Genomic DNA, 14,563 nt, shown 5'->3' with positions numbered 1-14,563 from the left:
AGAAGAAGGGACTTGAGTTTTTATAACTTCTAACAAAATCTTTGGCTCCTTCCAGTTCCCCAATCATCACCACCATCACCAACAACACCACAGGTAACCAACAAGTGGGACTTTTACATGGAAGGATGATTTGACGTGCTATAAATAACAGCCAAATCTTTGTCTCCCCTACAATCCCTGAAAAGGAAGTGACAAAACTGGATAAAGAAGTGTTAATCCTATATGCACATGCAGACATGACAATGGGATTAAGAAGTTTGCTTCCCAACCACGGTCCAATCCCCATGCCTGGCACCTTGGGCAAGAGAACTTCTTCTATAGCTTCAGGTCAACCAAAGCATTGTGAGTGGATTTGGTAGATGGAAACTGAAAGCCCATTACATATTGTGTGTGTGAGTTTGAGTCTCCTTGTCTTGACATCATGTCATCATCATCATCATCATCATCATCATCATCATCATCATCATTGTCGTTGTTGTCGTTGTCATCATCTTTTAATGTCCATTTACATACTGGCATAGATTGGATAGTTTGATTGAAGCTGGTAAGATCAGGGGCAGCACCAGGCTCCATTGCCTGTCCTGGCAGTGTTTCTATGGCTGGATGCCCTTCCTAATGCCAACCACTCCACAGAGAGTACTGGGTGCTTTTAATGTGGCACCAGTGCCAGAATCATTTCCATTGTGGAGGACAGGTCTTCCTGAGTCCAACAATGTACCAGATATCTTGGTCCTTAGTCATTCCTTTCATAAGGCTCAGTGTTTGGGGATCAGCCCTGAATACTTCATCCCCTATCTTTATGGGTCTCCCTCTTCCACAAGCTCCATCAGCCTCACACAAATGATGCCATATTACCTTTGTCGGAAGGGAAACAGGTGAGGGTTGACAAGAGGTTGACAGTAGAAAATCTGACTCAGGTAAGCATGGGAAAAATGTACATTAACCTGTTTGCATTCTGATTACTCTGTCAAATGTAATCATTGTTTCAGTTCCATATTTGAGAGATGAGGAATTCATCAACATCATTGTTTAACGTCCGCCTTCCATGCTAGCATGGGTTGGACGTATGACTGAGGGTTGGCTAACCAGATGGCAATCTTGATCTGGCAGAGTTTCTACGGCTGGATGCCCTTCCTAATGCCAACCACTCTGAGAGTGTAGTGGGTGCTTTTACGTGCCACCAGCACGGGGCCAGTCAGGTGGCACTGGCAACGACCTTGCTCGAATCTTTTACACATGCCACCGGCACAGGTGCCAGTAAGGTGACGTTGGTAACGATCTTGCTTAAATGGTGTCTTTTACGTGCCACTGGCATGGAGGCCAGATAGCCGCTCTGGCAACGATCACGCTCGGATGGTGCTCTTAATACCCTACTAGCACGGGGCTTGAGTGCCAGTAATGCGACACTGGTAACGATCACGCTCGAATGGTGCCTTTTAAGTGCCACTGGCATGGAAGCTGGTTAGCCACTCTGTCAATGTACATTATTTACATTTGATGGATATTTGTCCTCTTGTTTGTTGTTAACACGTTTCGGCTGAGTGTATAACAACTATTTAATTTCTTGTATCTACACACACACACTCGTATATGTTCAGACACATACATTAACACACACACACACACACATGCATCCACACACACACACACACACCATACATACATCCACACACACACACACACACACACCATACATACATCCACACACACACACACACACACACACACCACACATACATCCACACACACATTTATACATTATCATAAAAAAAAGAATGATACAGTAAACAATGTACGGCTGTTCCAGCTGTGACCATCCTGCCTTATTATACAAAATGACAGGATGGTCACTGCTGGAACACAAGTTGTGACCATCTTGTCTTTGAGATGATAGGATGAGGTTTGAGTGAGATTTGGCTGCTATTTCTAACAGCCATGGCACCTATTAGAACCTTACTCAAACCATATCCAACTGATTGGGAAGGCAAAAAGAACACGCTGGATGTTGTATTCCTAGATACATTATGGAAAATTATAAAAAAAGCAATAGGCGCAGGAGTGGCTGTGTGGTAAGTAGCTTGCTAACCAACCACATGGTTCCGGGTTCAGTCCCACTGTGTGGTACCTTGGGCAAGTGTTCTGCTATAGCCCCGGGCCGACCAATGCCTTGTGAGTGGATTTGGTAGACAGAAACTGAAAGAAGCCTGTCGTATATATGTATATATATATATATATATGTGTGTGTGTGTGTGTGTGTGTGTGTGTGTGTGTTGTGTGTGTGTGTGTGTGTGTGTGTGTGTGTGTGTATGTGTTTGTGTGTCTGTGTTTGTTCCCCTAGCATTGCTTGACAACTGATGCTGGTGTGTTTATGTCCCCGTCACTTAGCGGTTCGGCAAAAGAGACCGATAGAATAAGGGGGTGGAGGCAAACATGGTGGTGTTGGTGCAGCTGGTGTTAGCAGTGATGGTGGTGGGGTGGCGATGGTGGTGGTGGTTGTTGTGACAGTAGAAGTGGCGATGAAGGAAGAAGCTATAATGGAGATAGACATGGAGATGGTGGTGGCGGTGGTGTAAATGGTGATGATGGTGGAGTATTACACAGAATGGAGGTAGTAATAGTGGAGGTGGTAGTGATGGAGGCTAGGGTGGTGGTGGTGTTGTGGTTGGTGTGTATTGTATAGGTTGTAGGTGCTGTCACCACCACCACCACCACCACCACCATCACTATTGTTGCTGCAAGGTAGCACTGACCCAGACTTAATGGTTTCTGGAGTCAAGAGATATTGTGTAATCAGCAGAGAGAGAGAGAGAGAGAGAGAGAGCCGGGTGGGGACAACTTGAAAATAATGAAAGTAGATAGAAAAGGTGATAGCAATGAGAGAGAGAGAGAGAGAGAGAATGAAAGCAGAAAAGGTATGATCAGTCAGCTACCCAAACTTCATTTGATTCATGACAAGTCTTAATTAGAATGAATGTTAATTACAATGACTATAATGACAATGATGATGATATTGGTAACAGTTTCTAATTTTGGTACAAGTCCACATATTTTCATGTTGAGAAGGAAAAAGAGAGCAAGAGTTTAGCTGATTTAATCAATAGCTCAGTAATTAACTGACATTTACTCTATTACTTCTCATCCACTTGCAAACACGCACACACACACACACACGTGCACACGCAATCACACACACACACACGCGCACACGCAATCACACACACACACACGCAATTACACACACACATGCATGCACATGCACACACATACACACACACACACCCTTCTAATAGTCTATAAACAATGTTGATCCCAGAAGGATATTAACTAAGAACGGAAAAAAAAAAGGCACATGACCCCACATCAAACTCAATATACCACAAACGTGTACCAGACTTTGGTGGATTGTCTATGATATCTATTGAAGACGAACTTAGCTCTCAGCCTGATTATTCTGAACTGATTGATGATTTCACAAAGTGAAAAGTGCACCATGTTTGTCTTTGAAAGTTGCCTGGATTATAAAAGTGCTCTTTTATTCATATCTGGAAGTTTTACTTGTTGAAATTTGTAAGAGACCTAAATAAATTTAACAAGTTGTACTTTTAAAGATGCCCTTTAGGATAACGGGAAATATTGAACTTCAGATAGAATAAAGTAAAATATAGCTATGAATAAAGGGTGCACAGATTATGAATTTTGATTGAAGGAATGGGGCCCCGAAACACAAAGTTGCTGGGGTCCACTAAAAGTCACACAATGGAGCTGCTATACACACATAAACAACAAACTTCTTTCAGTTTCCCATCTACCAAATCTACTCATGAGGCTTTGTTCATCTTGGAACTATTGTAGAAGGCACTTGCCGAATGTGCCAACTTAAAAACCATAATGACTGTGGGAGCAAGCTTCTCAACCACAGAGTCATGCTTGCATCTAAGGACTCGAAAGTACTTGGAAAAAACAATTCGGGAAGTGTTTCATGCCAAGTTTTATTGTTCTTGCAAGTCAGAACAACTTGAAACCTCATCCATCATCATCATCATCAGGAATGACATTGCTTGTTGTGTGTTCTCTTGAAGTAACAAGATCAGTAAATACGTGACTAAATGAACTGAAAGTAGGCACTTACGTACAAGAGTGACCAATCAAGTATTGGCCATTTAAGTATTAGTAATTATTAATAACCATCATTGGTATTGCCATTCTCACAGCCATCAGTGAATTTTCCTCTCACATGTGCATCGTAATGGTTAAAAGATAATGGAATGTGAAGAGTTAGACACAAGTTTTATTTATTATATTTACCATAGGCGTATGAGTGGCTGTGTGGTAAGTAGCTTGCTTACCAACCACATGATCCCAGGTTCAGTCCCACTGCATGGCACCTTGGGCAAGTGTCTTCTACTATAGCCTCAGGCCAACCAAAGCCTTGTAAGTGGATTTGGTAGACAGAAACTGAAAGAAGCCTGTTGTATATATGTATATGTATATATATACATGTATGTGTGTATATGTTTGTGTGTCTGTGCTTGTCCCCCCAACATTGCTTGACAACTGATGCTGGTGTGTTTATGTCCCTGTAACTTAGCGGTTCGGAAAAACAGACCGATAGAATAAGTACTAGGCTTACAAAGAATAAGTCCGGGGGTCAATTTGCTTGACTAAAGGCGGTGCTCCAGCATGGCCGCAGTCAAATTGACTGAAACAAGTAAAAGAGAGAAAAGAGAAAGATATATATATATATATATATATATACATATATGCACCAACACACACACACATGATGAGCTTCTTTTGTTTTCCATCTACCAAATTTATTCACAAGGCTAGTTCCAAGGCTATAGTAGAAAACACTTGACCAAAATAACACAGTGGAACTGAACTTGAAACCACAAGATTGGAAAGCAAACTCCTTAGAACACAGCCATACCTGTGTCCTAAAATATACTTCATTTCACAAATTCCATCACTCTTAGTGAATTGAATAACATTTTTCATTTTAATTTCTTTAGATGTGGCACAAACAGTGGCTCAAGCTTCTCATAACCCAGTAGCCGGAGAGACAAACCTTCCCCTGGATAAGCTGCTACTCTGCTATATATGTTACTGTTCAACTATACATAAAACAATCCAACCAGATATAATGCTATCCAACCAGATATAATGTTATTCAACCAGATATAATGCTATCCAACCAGATATAATGTTATTCAACCAGATATAATGCTATCTAACCAGATATAAAGCTATTCAACCAGATATAATGCTATCTAACCAGATATAAAGCTATTCAACCAGATATAAAGCTATCCAACCAGATATAGTGTTATTCAACCACATATGATGCTATTCAACCATACATAACGCTGCCCAATGAGATGCAATGCAATTCAGCCTCATATAAGGTTAGTCTACTCCTTACAATGTTAGCCTGTTACATATAATATTAGCCTATCATACTGAATTGCCAGTCTATTAAATGTAAAGAGTACTTCAAGTATGATTTGAACTCAGAATTTTAAGTCCACAAATAACCTGTAAATTGGTCAGTCATCACCATCATCATTTAACGTCCGTTGTCCATGCTGGCATGTGTTGGACAGTTTGACTGGACTGGCATGCTGGAAGGCTGCACCAGACTCCAGTCTGATTTTGCATGGTTTTCTAAACCTGGATGCCCTTCTTAACATCAACCACTCCCACAGGGTAGAGTGTTAATAGTGTAATATAGTGTAAACACTCTACAGTGTTAAAATGAGAAAGTGTTAAAATAGTGTTAAAATGAAAAGAAAAACACAAACTGGTACTTCATTGGTTATGACAACGAGAGTTCCGGTTGATCGAACCAATGGAAAAGCCTGCTGGTGGAATTAATGTGCAAGTGGCTGAGCACCCCACAGACATACTCTCTTTACTCTTTTACTTGTTTCAGTCATTTGACTGCGGCCATGCTGGAGCACCGCCTTTAGTTGAGCAAATCGACCCCGGGACTTATTCTTTGTAAGCCCAGTACTTATTCTATCAGTTTCTTTTGCCGAACCGCTAAGTGACGGGGATGTAAACACACCAGCATCGGTTGTCAAGCAATTCTAGGGGGACAAACACAGACACACAAACATATACACACACACTTATATATATATATATATATACATATATACGACAGACTTCTTTCAGTTTCTGTCTACCAAATCCACTCACAAGGCTTTGGTCGGCCCGGGGCTATAGCAGAAGACACTTGCCCAACGTGCCACGCAGTGGGACTGAACTCGGAACCATGTGGTTGGTTAGCAAGCTACTTACCACACAGCCACACAGTTCTCAGGAAGATTCAGTGTGACACTGAATGTGACAAACAGACTCTTTGAATTACAGATACTTTGCCATTTTTGCCAGCTGACCAGATACAGTAATATAAGAGAGAATAGGTGGGGGGGTAGTGGTAGGAAGGAGTGGAAAGTGAGAATGAGAAGAAGAAAAAGAGAAAGTATGGGTAAGAAAGAGTGAAAGAACAGAGAGAGAGAGAGAGAGAGAGAAAGTGAAAGATTAGTTAGAGAGAGAGGGGGAGAGACAGTGAATGGATAAGTGAGAAAGAGAGATAATAAGAAAGAGGGTAAGACAGAAGACAACAGTGTGTGTGTGTGTGTGTGTTTGTTTTACTTGGAAATAAAATACAGTGAGAGTAAATTACCTGATGACTTTAAAACACTTTTAATCGGAATTCTTCCCAACTCAGCTCCAAAATGGGGAAATGTTTTCTGCTTTTTTTTAATTTTTAATGGTAAATTGCAAAGTAACAAGATAAGCACTACCCCCCCCCCCCCCGGCAGTGTCATGAGAGAGCGGGGGCAGGGGATGGTAAAGGTGAAGGAGTAGAACTTTTAGTTTTAAATACCCTTAAGATGCCTTACATGATAAGGGGAGGAGGAGGGGGAAGAAGAGGAGGAGGGGAGAAGCTATTTCAGTGAGTAAATGCCAAAAATGCAAAAAAATAAATAAACAAAAAGGAAAAAAGAAAAGTAAATGAAAATATTAACAATTTCATTGAAATTAATTTTGACGAGGTAAGCAATATCTTAGGAAGTTTGGGTACAACCACTGGAGACATTGCCTTTATTTCGTCTCGTCATGCTGGGATTCAAGGACACATAGATATCATGTAGACATGGAGATATTATATACGGGGTCTCTCTTTCTTTCCTTCTTTTTTTTTTTTTTCAAGGGATGGTGCTTAAAAAAAAAAAAAGTGTGGCACCCATGATTTTTGGAAATTTTTATTTTTTACACTCAGAAGCATTTCTGAAGTATGGAAGAATAAACTACCCGTGTCAGTTAGAAGCTGCCAGGACAATGTATCCTTCAAAAATTCCATGCACCCTGAAATTCACCACCACCCACTAATGTGTTTTAAACATTAAAAACAAGTCTATAAATTTGTAGGGGAAAAGTACAATGAATAGAATTGGTCGCAAAATAATGAATTCTTACACTGAAACATGGCAAAAATTCTTTGTTTTTTTAAATTTGCCAATAGTACTCCTGACATGCCTATACAACTTTTCCACTTTATGGCTTTACCGCACTTCGCTTTTCTGTGTTTTTTTGTCTTATTCTGTGTATTAGGTAAGTACTTTCAGTTGATATTGCTGGCTTTCTTTATTTAACTTATTACTGCTTCCTAATCCCTCTTTTACCCTTTTCCAATGAGGACACCTGAGTACTATATACAATAATTATTTGTCCCCTTCATCTTCGCCCAGGTGGCAAATAAAAGAAATCATCATCATAATCATCATCAATATCATTATTATTATTATTATTATTATTTTCTTTTTGTCACAGGTTTTGTTGGAACTCCTGGAGTCTTGCATGTATAGCGGACTTAATACTGCAGCCTACAGTACCATGCTATTTGTTCTTTTCAGCTATCTAATACTTTCCTGTTTATTCTGGCCCTACCAAGGAGGCAAACCTTTTGTAACAGTTCTACTGGGCACTCTATTCCAATTTCTTTTATATTCCTCTTGATGCCTCCTAATACTGTTACCAAGGACCCAACAATAATTGCCACTATTATTATTATTATTATTATTATTATTATTATTATTATCATCATCATTATTATTATTATTATCATTATCATTATTATTATTTCATGGATCTTAACATACCATAATCCATTATCTGGTTTTAACACCAGCACATTGCACTGGGGTGCCTAGCAAAGTCCATTCTGTTGTATTCATTTGGAATGAATCATTAGTCTGAAGGTATCAAAATTTTTGTCTCTGTTTGCCTGCTAAGCAAATAAGCCCGGTAAAAAAGATCATGAGCTTTGCCAGACCACATCTAACTAAACTATATAAATTAAAACAAAACCAGAAAAAACCCAGATGTACTTAATATAATAATAATAATAATAATAATAATAATACAGTTCATCAGGAAAAGAGCAAAAGAAGGGATAGAAAGAATGCCATACGTGAAGACAACAATTAAAGGAAGATGGCAACTAGGAAGCCTGGGAGTACGTGTATGGTAGAGAGAACAGAACACAGACAGACATAAGAGTGAACAGCAAAAAGAGTGCAGAGGTACTTTAAATGCAGTGGCGTTGGTGAATTTCAGGAAGCATGGATTTTTTAGAAGCAAGAGTTAAATGGCTACTTTTGTAATAATAATTAATTTATTGTAGACATAATTTAGGTGTATATACAGCTGATCAGAAAAGAGTAAAAGAGGAACAGAAAGCAGCAGTAAGTCAAATAAAGACAGCAATGATAAGTAAAAGTGCCATCGTGGATAGAACAACCAGTCTTTCAGTGAAGATATTTTTCAGGCTGTGACTCACAGAAGCATAAATATTATGAATGAAAATGTCTGGGAAGTACCCCTAAGGGGGCGTTTAAGAGCTGGTTGGGGCTTGTATACAGTTTAATGTCATTTTAACAGATGAGAAGCATCTCTCAGTCTGAATAGGGCACCAGGCTAACCTGAAAGACCTCATTTTTCATGCCTCAATTCAAAGAAGTATAGATATTATGAATGTAAATACCTCAGAAGCACCCCATCAAGGAGCTCTTAAGAGCCCTTTGGGAAGAGGGGGGTACATTTCTGAGAGGTTTATGACATTTAATAGATGAGAGCTATAGTTCAGTCTAAACAATATACCTTGGTAGACATGTATCTTGCAGGTTAGCCATATATCTCCCCTACAACAAGACACCTGTGCTTGTCCCTCATTCATACTTTAGCCCCTTGAAACCAGGCATTAAGCCCATTTCTTTTGTACAATAACCCCACTCAGTTGAGGGTCTTTTTCTTTTGTCTTGCAAGTTACTTGGTGATCCCACAAGTGCTGGTACCAAGGAAACAAACAGCAAACAATACACTCTGGAAAGTAGTTAGCCATAGAAAAGTCAGTATCTATGAGCTGGGAAGGAGAATGGTATTCTCCAAATAGGGACCCTGGGTTAAATGCTTGCAACAGAGTAGACTCTAGTTAAGGGACCCAAGGGTTAGTTGCTAATATTTAATTCCTGCTATCAATTCAATCACTGGAATGAAAGAAAAAATAGTCTAAAACATTTTCTCATCAGTCCTCAATCCAACACACACACATGCATAATTTAGAGGTGGTGTGGTGTGTATATATATATGTGTGTGTGTGTGCACGTGCTTTCCTAGTCTATATTTCATATATTTCCTAGTCTATATTGACATTCAAGTCAATCACTTATAAGGTTAAGTTATTGGATTACTGAACCTTACTGTCACATATTCAAACTTTATTACTACTACTACTACTACTACTACTACTACTACTACTACCACTTCTGCTACTACAACGAAAGGTATTGAGTGGTACTCTTCTCAAAAGTACAAAAATTTATTTCCTTCAGTTTTCTGGTCTAACATGGAGGCAGCACTTCTGCTTTTACACTGGGGTGCTTAACAAGAAAAAATAATATGCACCCAGCTGTAAAAATAATTACAAAAACAAAACTGCAAAACACCCAAAAAAAATAAGAAGAATGAAACAAAATATGACACTTATTAACAACAGAAAACATTATATATATACATGTGTATATACATATATGTATGGGTGTGTATGTGTGTGTGTATATCTATATTAATATTTATATAGTTACAAATATATATAGTTACATATATATATATATATATATATATATATATATATGCATACATACATATTTAAGAGAAAAAGCGACAACTTATGTGATGTGGCAAATTTAAACATGTCTATCAAACACAGATGTTTAAATACTTGAGCTAAATAAGATCTGTCCATTTTCCATTAGTGACATTGAAAATAAAAGCTACCCTCGTGTCTAAGGTAGGCATCAGGCAAACTCATTTCTGAATATAATATATTATATATTATGATCTACTCAAATTGTTCGCTTCTAGTTTGTCGCTTGTACACTGCACTGACATACCTCAGTTCTTAATTCTTAACATTTATGTGTATCCAAGCGAGATTCTTCAAATGAAAATTTCAGATGTTATATGATCATTGAGTGCCAAACAATTTAACAAAAAAATCATGATTTATCCCTTCTTTCACTTAAAATACTGATTTCTTACATTAAAACATTTACAAAAATTCTATGCTTCCCTAATCTGCCAACCAACACTGCTCCCGACATGTCTGTGCACCCTCTCCCCTTTATAGCTCTTTTACTGTTCACTTTTCTAATTCACTTACTGCTGCTTTCTGACCCCTTTTCCTGATGCATTGCTGTGCACCTGAGCACTGATATATAATAAACTCATTATGATGATGATGATGATCATCATCATCATCATCATTTTTATTATTATTATTATTATTAAGGCAGTGAGCTGGCAGAATTGTTAGCATGCCAGGCAAAATGTTTAGCAGTATTTCATCTTCCGTTACATTCTGAGTTCAAATTTCGTTGAGGTCGACCCTGCTTTTCATCCTTTTGCGGTCGATAAATTAAGTACTAGTGAAACACTGGGGCTGATGTAATCAACACATCCCCTCCCCCAAAATACCTGCCCTTGTGGCAAAATTTGAAACTATTATTATTATTATCATTATTATCAATTCTGATTTTTAGAAGAGATAGTGAGTAAAATTAGTCCCATTATGTGTTTTATCAATTCTGGAAAGGATACAAAAAATTCCTAATGCAAAGCTCAGCAGGATGCTGACTTCAGAACATTTAAAACAGCACCAAATACTACAAGGCATCGAGTTCAAGCTTTACCAATGCAGCCTTCACCTTCACTTATTGCAACAACAACAACAGCATTAACAACAACAACAATAACAATGCAAATATACAGAAGACCAATAACAGGTTTAGTAATTCAAAGGCTGACATAACATTGAGAACAAATGTATATGTATCCCAAATGTATATATGTATGTGTGTGTATATGTGCATATATATATATATATATATATATATATATATTGGTAAAAACGGTAAGATAACAAAAGAAAGAAAGAGGCCTCAATATTATGTAAATAGAGGAATTTATCTGTAAATATAATATGTGACAATTATTCGGTAGCCAAGATAAAACTCTGAGTTTCTTCCACCTCGGCATCTGAAACTCAGAGTTTTATCTTGGCTACTGAATAATTGTCACATATTATATTTACAGATATATATATATATGTAGGAAAGCAGAGTTAGCAGTTGTGGTAACCAACTAAGGGATAATAGTATCGATATTTATTATGAGTATCAATTACCTGTTCTGTCCCTGGGTATAGGTATGCAGGCAAACCATGCTCATAGGGGACAGGTAACAACAGGATAAACATGTCTTTGTATTAAAAAATAGTCAACCGATGTGGTTCAATTTGTTTCATTGTTGATCAAAAGTTTTCTCTATTTTCTGATTATTTAAATTTTACACACACACACACACACACACAATGGACTTTTTTCAGTTTCTGTCAACCAAATCCACTCATAAAACTTTGGCCTAAATTAAAGTGACCTAAGTTAAAACTTTTCATCAAAATTTCATGCTAACTTATGTTCCAAACACCAGCTTAATCATCATCATCATCATCAATTAATGTCCGCTTCCCATGCTGGCATGGTTTGGACAGTTTGACTAAGGTCTGGAGAGCCAGTGGCTGCACCAGACTCCAATCTGATCTGGCAAAGTTTCTACAGCTGGATGCCCTTCCTAACACCAACCGCTCTGAGAGTGTAGTGGGTGCTTTTTACATGCCACCAGCATGGGAGCCAGTCAGGGAGTATTGGTATTGGTCACAATCAGTTGGTGCTTTTTACGCACCACTGGCATGGGAACCAGTCAGTCGGACCTGGCATCGACCACATTCGGATGGTGCTTTTTACATGCCACCGGCACAAGAACCAGTCAGGGGGCACCAATCCAGTTTCAAATTTTGGCACAAGGCCAGCAAGTTTCAGGAGAGAGAGCAAGTGCTTAACTGGTACTTATTTTTTCAACCCTAACAGGATGAAAGGCAAAGTCGACTTCAGTGAAATTTGAACTCACAACATAGACGCACAAAATGCTGCTAAGCATTTAGCTCAGTGTCTGAACGATTCTGCAATCTTAAGACCAAACCTCAGCTTAAAAATGATTTCAAATTTTGGCACCAGGCCAGTAATTTGGGGGAGTGCGCTAAGTCACTTTAATTGACCCCAGTGCTTAACTGGTATTTATTTTATTGACCCTGAAAAGATAAAAGCCCAAATCAGTGATGTTAAATGATGATGATGGTGATGATGATGATGATGATGATGATGATGATAATGAAAATAAATATGGCAACAAAAGGGTTAAACAGTGATTCTTTACTTTTTTTTTGTCTCTTCTCCTTTGCCACCACCACCACCACCCATGTCTACATTGACATCTCTCATCACCAGATTTTTCTCCCACTTTGACATTACCCAGAAAAGTGACTCACACAAAACTACGGAAGATAACAATAATACAAGGAATTTTAAAATGCTAACAATAAACCCAACAATCTCTGAAGAATACCCTCACTAATTAGAAAGGAAAACCATCTTCTTAAAGCAATCTCACTACCATTCCTCCCGAGTGAGTGTAGGAAAGTGGCGGCGGTGGTGTTGGTGGTGGGGAGGAAATAGCACCTGGTTTTAAGAATCACAACTCTAGAAAATGAATTGCTTTACATCTACTTTGAAGCATTTTAATTGCTTTTGTGTATTTAGGAATAAAAGTATGACAAAACTTGACCCCCAGCTCCTCCTTAAACCCTGTTACATCACCTAGGGACTCCTATCAGCCTAACAGACTATAATATTTCCCAACCAAACTAAAGGGTTCTGATATGTGAACATAAAAATAAAAGTAAATCTAATCAATGAAATGGGTTAAGTCATAGGTTTTGAAATTCAAGTTATTAATGTCTCTCGTTAGTAAATTTTAATTGATTCACAAAATCATTAGAACATCAGAGAAAATATAACGTGGTATTTCTTCTGGCTCTTTATGTTCTGAGTTCAAATCCTGCTGAGGTCAACTTAGCTTTCCATCCTTTGTGGGGTGGGGGTTATTGATAAAATAAAGTACCAATCAAGTATAGGGGTCAATGTGATTAATTAACATCCTCCCACTAAAAATTGCTGGTCCTGTGAAAAAGTTTATACAAATATTATTATTATTTTTTCAACATTGTCTTTCATCTTTTAGGGGTCAATAGAGTAAGTACCAGTTGTGCACTGGGATCGATGTAATCAACAAGCTCCCTTCTCCAAAATTTCAGGACTTGTGTCTTTCAAAGAAAGAATTAATATTATTATTTAAGAAGTCGCACAGCATCAGATATTGTGATGTTGTTGATTAGAGATATTATGTCTACCTGGGGCTTGTACTCTGTCAAGTCACAACAAGTACCTCAGACAGACTGTACTTTATGCAATATGTGTGCAGTTCCAAAAAATGTCAATTTTTGCAATACGCCTAGATTGTAAGGTATTTCTAAAGTTCCCAGATGCTTCTTCAGGTTGGGTGGTATTGAACCCAATGCTCCGATGACAACAGGGACAACCCTTATGTTTCACTCTCGCAGCTGCTACATCCTTGAAAATCTCAATTCTCAGGTCCCCATATTCATCAATCTTTTCTCCTTCTTTCATGATAATATGTTGATCTCCTGGCACTGCCACATCAGTTATTAGGCACTCTTGTTTGTCCCTCCTAAACGTTACTATATCTGGCCTTTGATACTCTAGCACCCTATCTGTCTGGAAGTTTTTATTATTATTATTATTATTATTATTATTATTATTATTATCATCATCATCATCATCATTATCATTATTTCATCTCTACCTTCATAAAATGGTGGCTTACGAAGTAAGATGTTTGTTGAAGAAAGAATATATGCTAGACACAAGAATGTAATGAATAAGCAACTGGTTACAGAAGAAGAGTTTTTCTTGCTTTCTTTTTTTTTTTTAATGCATTAACAACTAAGTACCATAAAATACAGATTACCAGGAAGAATTTAAATTAGGTCATGACCTTAACTTGCTGAGAGTCTGCC

General features: G+C 38.1%; 1 protein-coding gene and 1 long non-coding RNA gene across 2 annotated transcripts in view; one reads left to right on the top strand and one right to left on the bottom strand.

Annotated features, from left to right (window-relative positions):
- Positions 1-14,563, bottom strand: part of LOC115215377 (integrin alpha-4-like) — a 205,572-nt gene that overhangs the window by 96,730 nt on the left and 94,279 nt on the right. The gene's annotated exons all lie outside the window — the stretch shown is intronic.
- The window catches only part of LOC118764904, a 32,328-nt gene continuing 24,041 nt past the window's right edge, over positions 6,277-14,563 (top strand). The window contains exons 1-2 of the long non-coding RNA XR_005000740.1: positions 6,277-6,317; positions 6,633-6,635. This is a non-coding gene — a long non-coding RNA (uncharacterized LOC118764904). The remainder of the gene's footprint in view (positions 6,318-6,632; positions 6,636-14,563) is intronic.

The sequence above is a fragment of the Octopus sinensis genome, linkage group LG9, assembly GCF_006345805.1.
Source record: "Octopus sinensis linkage group LG9, ASM634580v1, whole genome shotgun sequence".
In the NCBI taxonomy this organism is placed as follows: domain Eukaryota; kingdom Metazoa; phylum Mollusca; class Cephalopoda; order Octopoda; family Octopodidae; genus Octopus; species Octopus sinensis.
This window is presented reverse-complemented; position numbering and strand designations above follow the sequence as displayed.